Source organism: Diorhabda carinulata, chromosome 4 (assembly GCF_026250575.1).
Source record: "Diorhabda carinulata isolate Delta chromosome 4, icDioCari1.1, whole genome shotgun sequence".
NCBI lineage: Eukaryota > Metazoa > Arthropoda > Insecta > Coleoptera > Chrysomelidae > Diorhabda > Diorhabda carinulata.
The window spans coordinates 21719166-21735821 of NC_079463.1; the positions used below are offsets into that span (position 1 = coordinate 21719166).

The window sequence follows — 16656 nt, forward strand, 5'->3', positions numbered from 1 at the left end:
TAATTAATCGTGACGTATTTTCATCGATTCTTGACAAAACTGAATCGATATTTGTGAATAAGATTTTTTTACCAAAATCATCTAATATTTTGGTGGAATGAACTTGTATCTGGTATAGAAGATTCTGAAGCAACCGATGTTACAGTTTTTCAACGATCATCTCTGAAGTAGCAATCAATCATTATAAACTTTGATCGAAAGTGGCCTGGCTCTCTTAGACGGAAATATATTTCATCCTTATGGGCAGTGACATTCGGCCTACTTGATTAAAGGATACTCGCTTTCTATGATAATCGGTTTAGTTTTGTTTAAGAGGCGGAAAATGGATATAATGCACAGTTATTGTCTTTCTATCTACGGATCATTACAAATCTCGTAAATTTCGTCAATACTTTCTGTTTCAATTAACGGATTATTCTTATATTTGTAATGGTGAAAGATTTAACTATAAAGAAATGTTGTACTTCCTTGAATTGTTCGAAACATTATGCACCACGTGTTTATATAAAAATTTATATAAAAATAATTTTATAAGTACTAAGCGAAAGAAAAAATTATCAAATTATACTTCTACTTTTTTATTTATTTTTTATTCAATTATTCAAACCACCCCTTAGATCAAGAGGTGTGGAAAACATTTAACAATTGAATTCCATCTGTTCATCAGTACATTGAACTTCTAATATTTGGAAAATAGAGCAGGATCTAAGGGCAATCTGATAAGAATGTTTTAGAAGACAATGCAATTGAAAATTTACCTTACAATTTTGTGGAGAAATATCAAGGTAAAACAAATAACTGTACAATCATTTCTGATTGATTATACATTCTGATGTTTGGTTTATATTTATGAATCAATAACGTCTTTTATTTGTTTGATTTCTAATCCGGGAACTGTCCTACTTTGCAATCATATTTCTGATTAAATTGCTTGGAATTTATATATTTTGTATTGTTGGACAACAGGGCTTCCAAAAAATATCAAATTTATAAAAATCGGTTAAACAAAATCGGACATTTTTCATAACATGTCCGATGTCCACTATCCCCATGCATTTTTTTATAACAAGTCAATTCTCCCCCACATCTTATTTGAGGATGTAGACTGGACGTTTTAAATGGAAAATTTGTAGAATTTGTGGGTGAATTGAATGAATTTCGAAAAACCGTGTTAAAAATTGATTCACAAACAATTTTTGTTTTTTTATGAAACAATGACACTTTGCATTTACATTTATATGGTTGAATTGCTCAGAATTCATATATTTTGTATTGCTGGACAACAGGGCTTTCAAGAAATATCAAATTCATAAAAATCGGCTTTGCAGAACCGGATTTTGCAGGCAGTTTTTCATAACAAGTTTCCCACTCTCCCCCACATCTTATTTGAGGACATAGACTAAGAGTTTTAGATGGAAAATTTACAGAATTTGTAGGTGAATTGAATGAATTTCGAAAAACCGTGTTAAAAATCGACTCACAAACAATTTTTGTCTTTTTATAAGTCAACGACCTCATGTATTCACATTTCCGATTGAATTGCTCAGAATTCATATATTTTGTATTGCTGGATAACAAGGCTTTCAAAAAATAAGAAAATTTATGAAAATCGGCTAAGCAGAACCGGACTTACAGGTATTTTTTCATAACAAGTTTCCCACTCACCCCCACATCTTATTTGAGGATATAGACTAAAATTTTTGAATGGAAAATTTGCAGAATTTGTGGGTGAATTGAATCAATTTCGAAAAACCGTGTTAAAAATCGACTCACTAACAATTTTTGTCTTTTTATGAAACAACGACCTCTTGCATTTACATTTCTGATTGAATTGCTCAGAATTCATATAATTTGTATTGCTGGACAACAGGACTTACAAAAATATCAAATTTATAAAAATCGGCTAAGCAGAATCGAACTTACAGGTACTTTTTCATACAAGTTTCCCACTCACCCCCACATCTTATTTGAGGACATAGACTAGAAGTTTGGAATAGAAAATTTGCAGAGTTTGTAGGTGAATTGAATGAATTTCATAACAACGTGTTAAGAATTTACTCAATTAACAATTTTCATCTTTTTATCAAAATGTTCTAGGTCTTTATAGACAAAATATTTTATGTACCACAAACAAATAATAATTCCCATTTAAAAGCAAAAATATATCACGTTTTGATACTTTGATACATTAATAAATATTTGGTGGAATCAATTGGGTTAATTTTATATAAATTAAAATAATAAATCTGCTTAGAATTGGAATTAGATATTTACGCCTACACGCACTTAATTTTATATTATTCGTTAAAAATTTATTTATGACGATAGGTAATTTAACGGTTCAGAAATTATTAATTAAATCTAATCCTTTCGAACTACTTGTTTTCTGTTCCTAAGCTTTAAAATAATGACGCATAGTTTAAGCTTTATTGTATGTGTATCATACCAAAAGTCCTAGAAAATCATCGCACGAAAATGTTTACGATGTTTCAAATATATGTAAACAAATGAAATAACACTGGTATGATGACTCGTTTTGAGTTCACAATTGAAACTGTCAAACTTGATGATGACAATTGACATATTCACATCAGTGTTGCCACATGTCAGAACCTAAATAGCAACTCTCGTATCAAATATTATTTATCAAAATATGCTGTGGTTTGTGGTACTACAACTCAACAATGAAATATATTGAATCAAATCAAAAAAATTGGAATATTTGGTCACAAAACAGAAAAAAACAACCGATATGTCTCGTTGTAACTAATTTTTGACTGCAATATATGTAGTTGGAACGAGGAAGAAGCTGTTGGTTCTAAAACCTCAGGTAATGGCTTGTTTTTACCACCACGAAATTAACAACAAATCTTAATATATCTTGACTATCGATAAGGCTTTTGTTAACATAGATCGATCAGAAATATTTTAGTCCATATCCTGAACATAATAACCAAAGCTTTATAGAAATCTCAATTTTCACAAGGTCTACCTTTTAAATAAATCAAGATGATATAGTTTATCACCCTCACTTAGAGAGTCGTTCAATATCTTTTCCAAAGACCTATCCATAAAGGTTCTCGATAATGAACACTTTTCAAACGGGTTTAAGATCAACGCTGGTATTCCTCAGGGTTGCATCTTGTCACTGAGAATAGCACATTTTCCAATTCCATGAACCTTGGAAGCTGGCTGCCAAAATGGAAGTTAGCTCATGAACATTCTTTTGGAGATCTCCAAGGTAGTACTCTAGAGCTACTCGAGTGTACTAGAGTGCATCTTCTAGTCGCACTAACTTAGAACTGGAGAATCCTTTGGGCTTTGCTGGATTCAATCTGCCACAGGTATGCGAGAAATGGATTCCCACTACCAGTTCTGGTACTTTCAAAGTTTGAGAGGCTCCAAGCTCAGACTTCTTGAGTCCTCGATGACTAGATATTCACAGCAAAACTACAACCGCGTCTCCAACACATTGAAAGAGATTATTACAAAATAAATTTTCTTTCCGTTGTGGTTACAATCCAAGAAGGGCTCTAATCAAATATTAAGGGTGTTTAGTTCACTTTATTCGATTTATACAAAATTTCGTTTCTTTTTTCGATTATATTCTCTATTTTTTTTTTTAATTTTCGTTGTAACATTATTGTACTATATATAAATATAGAACTAATAAATATTTCATTCTATAATTTTGTTGTTATTTACTTAAAACAGCAATTAAATGTAATGTGATTACTTTAAAAGCATCTCTGAAGGTGGACTAGATTTCGGAATACCGTTCATAATTGGTACTTAAGTGAAAATAACTTTTGCCAAACCCGTTTAATTATGACCGAAATTAATTGGTAAGACAATTTTTGGAAAAGAGTCTACTTCATTCTGTTGTATAAACATTCTATCATAAATTAACACTTTTAATTACGAAGAAAGTTTTAATGAAATTAATTTTTTGTTCAAAGAAAAGTACGAAAAAATGATGACAATAGTTGTCCTAGTAAATTTTTGATCAGAAGCTGAATAAATTGGTTTTCTCGTGAATCACCATACTATAATTCAAAAAAATCCATCTAAAAATGGTATTTATCTTTCAAATTTTTGTAATTGAACAAAATGAATTCTTTAACATGTTAGTAGAACCTAGATCCTGTTTCTGATGTCAGGTTTGAGAAAACTCTAGAAATATAGCCAAGAAGAATATAGAAAAAGAGGACACTCAAGAGGTAACAGAAAATGTAGATACAGACACCTATGGTGAAGATGAACGTTCTAGACATCAAATTGTGGTGGTTACTCCAAAAAAAGTTCACAAATCGTTTATATCTAATCGTAAATTAAAGCTGACGCCATAAAGGTATCAGAAAGCAGTGTGTTTACAATTATACATGAAAATTTGATCATGAAGAAGCTTTTTTCAAAGTGGGTGTCGCGCTTACACACAGTCGATCAAAAACAACAACGTGTGATGATTCAGAGTAGTATTTGATTATGTTTACACGTGATAAATCAGATAATTTCCATCGATATCCAAAAATGGTTGAGATATGGATCCATTCACTACGGAATCAAAACGATCATCATCTGAGTGGACTGCAGTCGGTGAATCAGGTTCCAAGCGTCCAAAGGCACTACAGACAGCGCGGAACGTTATGGCTTTAGTATTTTGAGCTGCGTATGGAATTTTGTACATCGACCATCTCCAAAAAGAGTGGAAAATCAAAAGTGCGACAAAACCAAGACAATGCATTGATTCACAAGTCGATGGCTAATGGCTATTCGCTGATCTCAAAGAAATTCTTTGCTGGTAAGAAATTTAGCTCAAATGAAGAAGAAATCGTTGAAACTGAAGCCTATTTCGAGGTAAAACACAAATCCTTATACAAACACGGTTTCGAGAGGTTAGGGAATGAATAAAATTTTTTACAAATAAAAATGTGTTTTTCTTAGCTAGTCACTTATTGAGTGAAGTGTATCACTTCTGGATGTGGTGTGCAAAATTTGGGCTCGAGTTGTGCTGGCAGATAATAAGCAGCGGATCAAATATTTGCCCCTAAGTCGATAAAAGTTAAAATCTATAAGAGAAATCAATGTCTAAATGTTATGTTCATAGATTTTAAGCAGGCTTATGACTTAATAGACATAAATAGGGATAAAATCAAGGAGATCCAAGATGTGCACTGGTATTTTTGACACCACGTTATACAGGAGAAGTTAATTTGTTCCAGGGCTACCACGAGCACAAGCAAAAATATCAGTTACGCTTTGTTTACCTCTCCTACCTTTTCAAACCATTCATAGTCTTCTAAATCTAAATTTCTTTTCCTAAATTCATTCTTCTTAGCTTGGAAACTGAATTCTCAATGTAGTGAGTTTATTAAATCACACAAATCTGTAGGTGCTAATTGACTTTACAGTCGTTCATTAACAATTTCTCAACAGTTTTGATAGTCTTCACTCTTCTGGCGTGAATTTAGACCTACATAAAACTTATTCATATAAAATGAGTTAGCTACTGTGAAAAATTTATAGAAATACGGAAGTTATCGTCTTCGTCCTCTTAATTGGTGATAACATCATCGTCTGACCTTATTTTCTTTATCATTTGGCTCATCTCCAATTCGCATGATAAAAATCCTTAAATCTTGTTTGACCTCATCTAACCCCCTTGTTTTTGGGGTGCTCAGTTTCTCCACCTCAATAGATCTTCTTTGTTGTTTTTTCTACATCCACAAGTTGTAGCTTTATTTGTGCAAATTACTTCTAGCTCTTCCATTGGTACATACAAAGGCTGTTTGAAAAGTTTCTTCCTTTGTCCTCCACAATCTTTTTGGTTTTTCGGCAGAGCTTATACATTTTGCCATTTACATATTTCGGAACAGATTTGCCCTTTGTCCAGAATGTTCTCAAGATTGCAGTAGTGGATCTAGACGAAACACGGTGGTAAGACCGGTCGAAATACGTAAGGACGAGAACGTACAGTGTGTTCCAGCCTTAATACAATGAAATCATATATATATATACATATATATATATATATATATATATATATATATATATATATATATATATAGAAGGATCAAATTGTAACTTGAAATCAGTCTTCTAAATTGATTGTAAAACCTTCGAATAAGACGAAACTCGGTGAGAAAACTGGTCGAAATACGTACGGATATAAACGTACAGTGTGTGACAGCCCTAATACAACAAAATGATTAGTGAACGGATTCGATTGGAATTTTTTGCTCCAGTAGAAACTCAATTGATTTGAAGTCATCTGATTGAAGACAATCAGTACAACAAAATGGATCCCGTGGATATATATTGATATATTCCTATTTTGACGTTCCAAATATTCAACCAGAAGATAATTTGAAAGAAATTGATTTAGCTTAAAACTTTGTATGAATGCAGAAGGATCAAATTTTAATTTGAAACTTTTCACATCGTCAGTCTTCTAACTTGTTTCTAACTGAAAGATTTTTGAAAATCATTAAAAATCTATTAATAAGCTACCAGTAACTTGTTATTAATTTAGCGTTCATGGGCCATTATGGGAAAAGTCAAGAAACTCTACTTCATGGTGAAGTTATTAAAAATATTTGATATTTAAAAAAAATGACATATGTACGGAATTTATGATTCTAATATACAGTTTCTATTTTGTATGTAGGTATATCTATTATAAAAATCATTATGCCATGTCATCTGGTTGTTTGAACAAAAAGTAATTATTCTTTTATTTGTCATAAAAATTAAGTGTCATTCAGGACCTTCCGTTATTTATACAACTTGTACTGCGTCTATTTAAAACTATTAGATATTTATATTTCTCAAGGATTTTCTTATCAGGAAGTTGTTTTAAATCTGATAATTGAATCAATGTTTTAATTTCGTCTATCCATCTTCTAAGTGCTTATATATGAAACAAAGATATCAAGAATAAAAAAGCATATAGTAAACTAATAGATGGATTAAGTCGTACTAGATGAAAGATATACGCGTAGGGAAAACAGATTCTAAACAGACTCTACAAAGATCACAAGAGGTGAAGGAATAGACAATTGACCCGTGTCCTAGCATCTCCTCTATGTTTTTTACTCCTTGTCGGTTTTTCGGGCGTGTTTCGAAGGACGTGTAGATGGAAGTGAAGTAAATCTCGCTTGGGATCCTTTTCAAGATAGTCACTGAAAATTATCCCTCGCGCATCCCAAAAAACCGACGCCATGCAGATGGAATAGTCTTCAACTTCTTTGGAGCCGGTTTTTCCTTTTCAGTCCAACGAGACTCATAAATTTTCGTTTTCTATGCTTTAAGTTTTGTATAATTTTATTAATTATCCAGTTTTCCGTTATTTTCTACACAATCTCATTTTGTTTTGTTTTATAATTCCTGGATGTATCGTCGTGATGAGATACAAATAGCAAAGTTGTTTAATTAGCATTTCAAACAAGTTCTTTATCGTTTTGTCGAGAATAAGATGCATGGGTATATATGGAATCCGATTCAATTATGATAGTGAGAAAGTTATTACTTTCCGGTAGGTGGAAATATATAAATAAGTGAGTGTTGTTGGCATTAAAATGAAAATGGGTAAAGCACAAGTAATATCGTCCATAGAAAAATACTTATTAGAAAAACTGGAAGGAAAAAGAAATTTCATCGTTAACTAAGTTCTCTGAAACTGTTTTGATTAATTAAATTAAATTTTAGAGTAGTACAATTTAAATTCCACGCTCGTTTTTGACTTGCGATACACTTTGATATAAAACTGTCCAAAAATTTTCAATTGGACGAGTTTGAATTAAATTAGGGTCTCAATTTTGAGTCTTATAAAACCCACGTCAATTAATGATCAATAATCACTTTTTTCCTCCTTCTAATTTGTTATTTATATTGTCTTCGATGCAACCTTCGTTAATTGCGGTTGATTTTCACCTTCCTAGATATTTGACAGCTGTAATGTCACCATTAATTATAAATATTTCTTAGTAATAATTCCTTTTGTACTTATTGACTCTTTCTATTAAATCCAGAATCTTCAGTCTCTGAAGACGATGATTTGTTTATCGAAATCCGCGTCAATCGATGTAATTTTGTGAATGCTAGTGTAGTGGTAGAAAAACTCTTTGTACGGTAAATTTATGCTTATTAATCACGTTCTAATTTGTTATTTATATTGTCGACAATGCAACCTTCGGTAATTGCGTTTGATTTTCACCCTCGGTATGTATGTGTGACTAAAATACAGTTTCTGTTTTGGTAATGTAAAGACGACTTCCTTCTCTTTCCCTAGTTTCTGCTTAACTTTTCAAAATATACCGATATATCCACATTTCAAAAGATTTTTTATAAAGTAGACTCAGCTATGGTCCAAGCCTCGACACCATAGTACAAAACACTTCACTAATCTTTATTTTAGTTGTAATTGATGGTATATAGTTTCAATATCGAAGCTTACTCTAGATTTTAATATCAAAATCAAAATTATTGTTACTAATTTTGCAAGAAACATTTCTTTGTTTTGTTTATACTCGAGCTCGATTGAATCTTCTAACATTCTTACTACCCCTCGTATTTAATACGTAATATACGTACCATATAGTTTTGTTTCGTCTTCCTTATAAATTTTTATTGAAAAAAAAATATGTATGATAATAATTTGATGTATATGCTTTTAAAACAACTTTTATCAAAAATTTTTCAAAAAAATGGACGTGGGACGATTAAAAGGAGGGTGGGGCTAGTTATAATGTGTATATAATCCTAATATACTTGATCTATTGCGATATGAAGTCTAATAAATAATTAAGTTGACGAAATATTGAAAATTGTATAAAAGATATCAACCGGTGGTCGAATCGAAACCTTGTAACTTTTATAAAAAAAATTTCAAAAAAAACGGAAATGGGATGATTAAAAAGAGGGTGAAGGTATTTATGATGTATATATAATCCTAAGATACTCAATCAATTGCGATATGAATGTCTAATAAGCTGTTAGGTTGACGAATTATTAAAAATTGCATAAAAGATATCAACAGGTGGTCAGAATCGAAACCTCACAACTTTTATCAAAAAATTTTCAAAAAAACGGACATGCGACGATTAAAAAGAGGGTGAGGGTAGTTATGATGTGTATATAATCCTAAGATACTCAATCTATTGCGATCTGAATGTCTAATAAGTAATTAAGTTGACGAAATATTGAAAATTCTATAAGAGACATCAACAGGTGATCAGAATCGAAACCTCGCTCATATTACGAATATTCTTTTATGATTTTAAATTGAAAAACTTTTCCCCTGGTTATTATGAATTTAATTAGGTATTTTTCCTCTTTTAAATACTCCAAAGCAATTAGTTCTTTTACAGATGTATGTAAGTCCAACTTTACCCAAATAATGCTTTGACATATTCTAAACTTATACTAAATGAAATCCAATCATTCAAATAAAACAATTGGACAACTTTGAATTGCGAGAAAACCACAGATTCTTAATTTTCTCAAGTTTCTAAAAGAAAATTTACATCCATTTGAAGTTCAACGTTTGCAGTAATGAGTTCTAGTGCAGATATTACGTATCTAAGCTTCCAAGAAACCTTTCTTTTCAATGTGTCACCAGGACCATTTGATAAGTGAGATATATCTCTATTTTCTAGCTCCAGTTCTTTCGAAAAATGTAGCTCCAATAATAAATAGAAGTTTGATAGTAATTGAGTTCATCCAATCAAACACCAAAGCAAAAAAGCAATTTTCTACTACTACTTATATAATTGAAGCTCATTGTGAGATGTTTGAGCGTATGGGTGGAATGACATAAGAAATAAAGGAAAAACGAATACAAGAATGTAAGAAGAATAAAATGGGAAGAGGTTGGAAGAGATTTGATAATGATTTGATAACAAATTGTTGATATGATACATAGAAAATATTTCAGAAAACTGATGCGGAGACAATGCCCGTTCACAAACTGCAGTTTCCGCATGAAGGTTTTTCCAGGAAGTCGAAATTACCGCTAAGGATTGTACAGCCCGAATTTATGAGATTTCTTATCGTTTGATATTTTTTTTACCAAAAAAAAAATGATTCAATAACTCAGTAAACGAAGATTTACTTCTCAAATTTGAAAAAATTATATAAAATTGATGTTTATTAGGTTTTTAAGATTTTATTTTGATTGAAATAAGGTTATGTCTAGATACAATAATTATTTAAATGAAGTACATCAATTTCCGCGTGGAAAAAATTGTTTTTTTTTGAGTAAATACATACTTTTGAACCTTTTATAGTTGATCATTGGAAATATTAAAAAAAAGGTTCAAATGTTTGATTATTTATCAAGTAAATATAAAAATTTTTGTATTTAGAATAATTTACGACAAGTTTAGTTGAAACAAAAATTACTCAATCGATATAAATATAAATAATTGGAAGCTTATTTATTTATACAAACCTTGTATATCACTGTCGGTTAATTTGTACTTCAAATATTTCTGTCACTCATGAATATTTTAATAAATAGTTTCCAAACTAATACCACTGTTAATTAGACACGTGAAAATTTTTTCTTAAAGTCACAAATCACAGTACATAAACGATAGATAACAAACGAAACCCCAAAACACTCAAACTATTTTCTGTCACTGTCTTGTTATTTGTTTCTTACGTAAAGTTTTCGATACACGTGTATTAAAAATACAATCCGTGCTCTCCCTTCTGCTTGTAAGAGAGCACTGGACCAGTATGCGTTGGTAATCTTGCAAACTATAACAACTGCTCCAGTTTCTTGCCTTGAGATCGAAAGTGTTTTGTCGGATGGGTTCACTTGATATGGTTTCGGTTTTGTGAGTTACCTTTGCAAAGGTGACGGCTCTAATTGAGTGGTCGTCACTCAGTTCCTTGTTATATCTCAAATATATAGGGCGATTCATTATATATAACATTCTATAATAATTATTATTTACTATACGATATAAAGTAGAGAAAAATATTAAAGAAATATTTACATTTCAACACGTTTTTTTTTAAACAAATCAGCTTAGTTATTTTACCTTTCGGCTTCAAATTTTATGAATGCTAAATAAATCTTTAGGCTCCAATTTAGCATAAAATATTTCTAGTGAAGAAAATTTATGATCAGATTGTATAGTAACAAGAAAATGGTGGACATAGGACAAGGAATAAAAAAAAGAAGTCAAAGGAAAATATTGTACGTGGAGGTCTAAGAAAGAGGGAAATTCAGTACTGGAAAACTAAAGAAATCGCTCAGAATCTGCACAAACAGCTCTAAATTCACTCTAACTGTTCAGTTATTTATGTTTTAAATAGTTAGTACTCCAGTAGAAGCAATTTTGCTTATTGACGTGTCCATTAAGATGGAAATGAGGTCTGGTTAACGTGATGAAATCTCTGAGGCTTCGATTCTTATACCAATTGAATTTTTTAATTGTACAGCCTCAACAGATAGCTGTCAAGTCAATCTCGTCAATCCGCAGTCGCCTTGTGATACCATGATAAATAAGATATGGTAGACCTTCACGCTGGGATATTTGAACGTATTCTGTGCACTCTTTCCATGACTTTTTTACATTATGAATATTTAGCTCGATTTGTAAGGAATAAACGCGAAATTCCTCGCTTTGAGATATTCAATTTGCTCATTTTTTTGTTGATAAGCTTGTAAAAACTTTTTTCGACAAGATATGATGACGAAAACGCGATTAATCCCTGTTAAATACGCGAGTTATGCTTAAAAAATGATCAGGTTCTTTCTAGAAACTCTGAAACTGAGTCAAAAAGTGAATAAAATATTTATCAGGACTGTAGATGAAATTTTAAACCACCACTATTCTATTGAAAAGAAAATAAAGTCAATACAGTTGACTGCAAGGGGTGAATTTGTTATTAAAAGTATCATCATTTGATTAATTGTTTGTTTTTCTTGGCCCCTTCTCTTGTTTGTAATTTTTACTTTCCACTTTTCAAAATATTCAGAAGTTGTGACTTGTTTTATTTGTTTTATCTTCTATACAAATTTTTGTTGTCGTCTTCATGTAGTAAAGCCTATACTACACGATACGTCTAACGTTTGCGCCCTCAATCACCCTCCATTAGCTGAGCATTGGACGAAAGCTGTAACCTTTTATTGGGATAAAAAAACCCGATTTTCCATGTCAAACTTTCCAATAACAACGTTGGAAACCTTCAATCGTACCAATTGAAAGCACTAGACGCATCGTGTAGTACCGGCTTAAGCTTAAGTTTATTGGAATCAAATTATTCATTATTTCATCTTGTTTTACTTCTTCTTTCATCTTAAGGGGATCAACTCATGTGATGGGCTCAAAAAATCGATTTTTTTTCATAAATTGCTTTCTTAACATGTCTAAAATACGGTAGTAAAGTGATTTTTGAAAATTCAAAATCGTTTTAAAGATACAGCAGATAAAAGAAAGAGCTGTTCGCTTAGTTGGCAGTTGGGGTCCGAGCCTATTGTGTACCGTCGACTTTATACCTGTCCCCCCTTTTATACATATATACATTTATACAAGTTTAGACAAGTTTCTACATGCTTAAACAGAAACTTTGAACGCGTTTGTTTCAAAACAGTGTTTTTCAAACTTTCCTCCATCGTATCTCAAAAACGGCTTTACCGTTTTTACCGAATAGCTTGAAATTTATAGAGGACACTCAACACATGTAAACGCATGTAATGAACTATTATCAATCGAAAATTTCCAAAATTTCGATTTTTTAATAGCAAAAAGCAAAAAAAATACTCAAAATTCGCAACTTTTATTTCAAATGTCTACCAAAAGTCCAATTTTTGTATATTCATTTGATAATAGTACACTCCGTACATTTCGGCTTACAGATTAAAACGCCGTTTTTTATTTTTGTTTCAGATAAGCCAATCAGGCGGAATCATGGAGGAAGTGCGAACTCATTTTTTCGAGGCGGAGATGTTCAGAACGCTGTAGCTCAAGCTCTACACGATATTTTTAGCTTAAAATTCACATTTATACTAAGGAAATATATGTTAATAAATGATAGATAATAAATAAGATAATAGATAATAATAACAAAGAAAAAAAATCCTTAAAAAACTTCCGAATCGATCTAAAAAATAACATTTCCGAATGTGATTTGTATTCTAACTTCTTCATCTATTTAAAAAATCTTCTGTACATACTATAACCTTCAACGTTGTAAACTAGTTGTTTTATATATTTTTTTATGTATTTGAAAGAATACGGACATTTATATCGATATGTATCAAATATAGGATGGGCTGTTTTCAAATCGCCGTATATATTTCGATCGTTCGAATAATTGTTGCATGACATTAAATCAAATGTTTACTAGTCATAAATTGATGGATTAATACATAATACGGACTTTAATATGAATATTTGTAATAGATTTGCTCGATTCGTTAAGGTTATTCATTTATTCATCAATTTTATTTATTGTATAGAAGTTCAAGAATTCTCGCAATGCATTCATAAGTTATGACTGAATTGTTTTACGTGATAAATAGGGTTATAAAGTAAATAAAGTATGATAACTTAATGAATTTTGTAAATATCAGAAGGGAATATGAAAAAACGGATTTTCCTCGAAATTTCAATCTGAAAAAGGTCTAATTAAACTTTTTTAAAAAGTTTATCTAAAAAGTATCGATATTATCTTTCAGGACTTGGAGTTTTGTCTAGTATGTCCAACTCTGGCTTCTCATCCCTTAGCCATTAGGCATCAATTCGTAGAGGGAGGATCAAGACGTACAGCTTGTTGTTGTCCATGAAATCTCTCCGTACCAGGAAGCGTATTTGTCAAAATTTCATTTTGTATATCCAGAGGATAGTCTCAGTTTTTTGATGACGAGGTTGATAATCAGCTGTTGCTTTTTTTGGCATCAATATTTTGAAAACTCCAGCCCGGTACCGCCTATTTTAATTTCTTTGTTTGGAAACCAAACCTGTAGCTCAATTTGGTTACACCACTTTAAGACAATGTGGATCTTAATGAAAAAAATTACCCTAAAATTGACATAAAGATGAAATTTTCTTCTTCAATTTTGGGACACTGGGTATTTTGTTCTTTATTCAGAACATGTTAGACACATAAACTTGAAGGATATGAAATGTGGATATAATATCATGTCCGTCGTACAACCTATCATCACTTAATGAAAAGAAAATGATAAAACGGATGTAATTGGACGAAATCTTCGCTTATATATTAAATGAAAATAACGAGAACTTTTAATTTCACATTATTTATTTTGTATTTTCCGTTTCAATTGATATGTGAAAGTTTAAAATTATATATACTGTCAGTTTTGGTTTTATTATAATCCATGAAGAATGATTCGAAAGAAAAATGTTATTTTTTTATCCCATATTTTAATTATATGTAATATAATTGAAAAGACGAGTGAAATATTAGTTGTAAAGGACGTTTCTATGCCACGTAACTATGCTAGTAACACTGCATACTCAAAAACCCAAAATTTTACCTTATTTTTTACCTCTGAATGCATTAAAATAGAAAAAACCGGGTGGTTCTATTTAAAAAAATAAAGAAATTTTATTTAAATCTTTATGAAGTTGAAATTTGAACTCTTTTTATACTTACCCTGTATAAAATGAAAGAATTTTCAACATAGATTCAAATACGTGTGTCCTTGCTTAGAGTAACCGAATAGAAACCATTTCCATATTTCTAAGGGTATCCTCGTAAAAAAATAACTTATAAGGGTTTGCAATTGTCAAATTATTTACAAAATAATTGATAACTCAAAAAGTATGCATTTTTCGAAAAAAGCTTTGAAACAAACTCATACTAAAATTTCACGTAGATTTCAAAAATGTATCAATATACAGGGTGTTCTATTTAAAATAACAAAGGTACAGTCAACTTCCGGTAGAACCGGAAGTCGACCATCTTTGAAAATATTTTAGTTAGAAAGATCGTATCCGAAAACCCAAACGTAGAAATTTTCAGGATTCTACTACAAGTATTTTGCCATATACAGATAGTTTTACCTCGCTGTGGGACACCCTGTATAATTGAAAAGACGAATGAAATATTAGTTATAGAGGACGTGGAGGGGAATATAAGGACATCTGTTCATTTCAAGATTCCACGAAATTAGAGGAGGTAGTGCTAGTAGCACTGTATACTCAAAAAAACCCAAAATTTTGCCTATTTCTGAGAAAAGAAACGATATCAAAACAGGAATGCTGATATTTCCGAGAAATAGTTCGAATAAATGACATATATTGTTCCTCAGAGTGTATTACGATTGCTATTTAAGTTCAGAGATATGGCAACCATAATCAATATGTCAAATCTGACATTGATGTCATAAAGTTTGACATTTGACAATGGTGAACGTACTCAGAACTTGTTATCATACGAGTGCTATTTGATATAATTCAAATGGAGATTACGAGGCAAAAAAACCGAAAAGATAATATGATAATTACGAGGTTGGTCCAAAAAGTACCTGGCTTAATCCTAAGACATGAGAAAGGTCTCCGTTATTGCAATGGCTAAAATATTGGACTAAAGTTTGAATCACCACCTTATTCGCCAGATTTAACCTTTATTTTCTGTTGAGGAGCTTAACGAATATATAACTTATTGAAAATCGTTTGTAAAATGTTAAAAAAGAATATAAATGTAAGTTTTTCCGGAATTTTTATGTTTTCTTTGTTGGGGAAGGTATTTTTGGTACCATCCTCGTAGGGTGTTTCAAAATGATAACCACGACAAGTTCATATTGAAAGTAAAAGGCGTATTCTTTACTAAGCTTCAAAAAAGAACCAGATGTTTTGTATTTCTTTCCTAATTATAAGTAATATAACTTTCGTATCGATCAAACTTGACTATCATTTTTTAATATTACAATAAATTTTTTTTTAACTTACGCAATCATACACAATAAGACAGTTATAGTAATGTCATGTTCAATCATGGCGGTTTATCATCGCAAATGTAATTTAAAGAATTACAAAACTTTTAGCGATGATTCTGAACGAGATAACCGAGACCCGTAATTATGTACGTCACGGCTTTGTTCACTTTTAAAACCCAGTTTATAATCACTGCTAATTTAAACTGATAAAACTATAAAATTAAGTCTTTATATTGTCTAATAAGGGTTATTGAGAAACAAATTTACTTCAGAATATTGGGAAATTGAAAAAAATCTGAGATTAGATTACGAGGGCCAATCCCTGACCCAGTTACAGTGAAAAATTTTTGGAAATATCATTAGTGATTCCACTTGAAAAAGAAGAAGAAGAGAGAAACTACAAAAGTAGAAGACGAAAGTTGAATGATATTAAACATATTAAAAGAATCATTTTGAGGTTAAGATTTGTACAACAAGAATCGTTTCAAACAAATATCCTAAGAGAAAAATGTTGGATCAATCAAATCTAAATTACCGCCAAAGCAAAAACGAATTTTTCTTATAATGATGCACATATTTTCGTTCTAAATTTTACTGATGATTAATCTTTCAAGCACAACCGACCAATTGCCCTGACTTAGGTTTTTTAAGTCCATACAGTCGCTGCAAAATGAAACTTCGAACAATACAATTGATGAATTAATAGATTGTGTCGAACAAGCATTTGATAAATTGGA

General features: G+C 31.0%; 1 protein-coding gene across 1 annotated transcript in view; it reads right to left on the bottom strand.

The window, feature by feature from the left end:
• LOC130893299 (histone-lysine N-methyltransferase PRDM16-like) overlaps positions 1-10704 on the bottom strand; it is a 52970-nt gene extending 42266 nt beyond the window's left edge. The window contains exon 1 of the mRNA XM_057799284.1: positions 10451-10704. The gene's annotated coding sequence lies outside the window, so the exon portion shown is untranslated. The remainder of the gene's footprint in view (positions 1-10450) is intronic.
• Positions 10705-16656: the final 5952 nt, after the last annotated feature.